The sequence below is a fragment of the Rhinolophus sinicus genome, chromosome 2, assembly GCF_057876585.1.
Source record: "Rhinolophus sinicus isolate RSI-liver-muscle chromosome 2, RSI-T2T, whole genome shotgun sequence".
Taxonomy (NCBI): domain Eukaryota; kingdom Metazoa; phylum Chordata; class Mammalia; order Chiroptera; family Rhinolophidae; genus Rhinolophus; species Rhinolophus sinicus.
In genome coordinates this window covers 94,901,392-94,904,059 of record NC_142502.1, presented here as the reverse complement: position 1 = coordinate 94,904,059, position 2,668 = coordinate 94,901,392, and the positions used below count along the sequence as shown (strand labels likewise).

The following is a 2,668-nucleotide window of genomic DNA, read 5'->3' as shown; positions in this document are numbered from 1 at the left end:
TCACTCCACCAGTCCCAGGGGAAGGAGGGCAGAGATAGAGCAGCTTCCGAGAGGAATTCCCCCAACCTCATTACTGAGCCCAGAGCCAGCCGTGTGTGTGTGTGTGTGTGTGTGTGTGTGTGTGTGAGTGAGAGAGAGAGAGACAGAGACAGAGACAGAGAGACAGAGAGAGACAGAGAGAATGTATTCATTTCCTGTGGCTGCCAGAACAAATCACCACAGACTTAGTAGCTTATAACAACAGAAATGTATTTTCTCACAGTTAAGGAGGCCAGAGCCTGAAATCAAGGTGTCAGCAGAGTTAGTTCCTTCCAGAGGCTCTGAGGAGAGTCGGCTCCATGCCTCTCTCCCAGCTTCTGGTGGTTGCCGGCAAGCCTTGGTGTTACGTGACTTGTAGCTCCATCACTCCCATCTCTGCTTCCATTGCCACATGGCCTTCTCTGTGTATCTCCGTACAGCGGTGTCTACAAATCTCTCTCTCCCTAAAGGACACCAGTCATTGGATTTAGGACCCACCCTTATCCAGTAAATTCCCATTTTAACTTGATCACATCTACAGACTCTATTTCCAACTTAGGTCACATTCCCAGGCACTGGAGATTAGGACTTTAACATATCTTTGGGGGGCAGGGGGGACACAATGCAACCAACAACAGTGATTATGACGCTATCTGTTTGTGTACAGGTATATATGAGTGTGTATGTGTGTGAACTTGTCAGCGTACATGCGTGTCTGTGTGAGTATGTATAACTGTGAGGGAGAACTAAGTCTGTGTGTGCAGTCGTAAGGACATGTGTGCATTGGTGTCTGGTTGTGCTTGTGTGGCCATGGGCACGTGTCTATGAGCGTGTGTGTACGTGCTCCTGTGTCTATGGCTCAGACAGCCTGCTGGACGGGCTGAGAAGGATCACAAAGCAGCATGGTGGCAGCAGGCCTGGCTCCCTGATGTCATTCAAGAGGTACTTGGGCGGGGCGGGCAACCCAGGCCTTGCCTTGTGAATCTGGAAGGACAGCAGTAAGAAGCAAGGACAACGGTATTTGTCGAGCTGGGCACAGGCTGGTAGGCCAAGACGGTGGCTGCCCAGCAGCAGCACCTGTTCCTAGAAGGCCCCTCCACCCAAGCTCCCATCCCCTGCACCCCATTTGCGGAGATGGGGAGACACTGGCTGACTCATCCCCTCAGAGGCTGGAAGCCAGCACTCAGCTAGCTGCTGTCAGCTAGGTAAAGGTGGGGCAGGTAGCCAGCCCCTCCCAGGCCCTACCTCCAGGCCAGTTTGGAATAGCACCCAATCACCTGCCACAGCTGGGCTGGGGCTGGACCTCAGGAAATGGAGTAAGACAGGGGTGATCCGATGGCCAGGTAAGGCCCAGGATGAGGGCTACCTGTTTATTTCCCCAGGGCAGCTCTTTTCAGCAAACCCCCCACCCAGCAACAGGACACTGACTGGGGGGGAGGGGGAGGCGGGGTCTTCTTACTAGTAATGTCAGCTCAGGGTCTGCTCTGAGCTGGTTATTGCATTTAAACTTCAAAGCCATATTGAAGTGGTGTTCTCATCGGCCCCATCTCTATCGCTGAGGCCCCAAGGAGTTAAAGGATCTGCCAAAGATTACACATATTTGTTTTTATTGGTTGGAAAGTTTTTATTCTCTCTGGAAATCTGCACCCTTCCCCTTCCTCCAGACTCAGACCATGGCTACTCCCACAGCAGCCCACCTGCCCACCACGTAAACACCCTCGAAGTGCAGTCTTCCACTGGCCCACTGGGAGGTCAGAAAGGTTTGGGGTGGTCTCTTCGCTGAAAGGTTTGGGGTGGTCTCTTCTCTCGTACCACCCTCCTGGGCTCCTCTGTGATTTCCTATGTTTTGTTTTTGGTGTGGCTGCAAGCTTATTGTCTCTCTCAGTATGTCCGTGGGTCTGTGTGCGTGTGTTTGGAAGAGGGGTATCTGGACATGTGGGTGTATATCCGTGGGGGTTCACTCACCAGGGACATGTGAAGGCATACCTTGCATAAGTTGTATCTGTAAGGCCCAGGTGTGTGAGCCCTGTGGGTGTCTGTGAAAAGCCTGCCCCCTTGCTTGTTTGAGTATCTGGAGAGTGGCTTCCCATTTCTCCCCACTTACCAGATAACTGCCACCATCCTCATTTCACATTCTCCAGGGCCCCAGGTAAGAGCTGGGTGAAAACAAACTTCCCAAGACTGGGGACAGAGACACCTGAGCCTCATGCTCCGCCTGTTTTGGCTGTTGGTGCCTTTGAGCCGGGATTGCTCCACCCAGGCAGCAGGAGTGTCCTTACCCAATGGGATGGAGCGATAAGGAGAAGGGGGTGGGGGGAGGCTTCTCCCGCACTCAAGAGCACCCAGCTTCCTAGATGGGAGGCTCATTAACCCAGAACGCAGTAGTCTGGGGTAGCGGGGAGCACCAGGACTTGGCACTGACTACAAAATGTGAGGGGGGGTACTCCCCCACCAGCGCTCTTGCCAGCAGCCGGCAGGGGAGGGGCTGTGACGTTCAGTGGCCTCATGCAGCAGAGAGGAAGTAGCTAATTGCTGACCTGATGACTGGGCGGCCTGAGGAGTGGGGTGATGATGCCACTGGCTCCCGGAAACAGGCACCCTGGCCCAATGAGGGGGCCCTGTAGGGATGGGGAGGGCCAGGCCTGCACTC

At 54.1% G+C, this 2,668-nt stretch overlaps 1 long non-coding RNA gene across 1 annotated transcript; it reads right to left on the bottom strand.

The window, feature by feature from the left end:
- Positions 1-228: 228 nt before the first annotated feature.
- LOC141571869 (uncharacterized) lies at positions 229-2,434 on the bottom strand. Its single transcript, XR_012496922.2, has 2 exons — positions 2,123-2,434; positions 229-482 (listed from the first exon to the last, which is right to left on the bottom strand). It is a non-coding gene; the product is annotated as an uncharacterized LOC141571869 (long non-coding RNA).
- Positions 2,435-2,668: the final 234 nt, after the last annotated feature.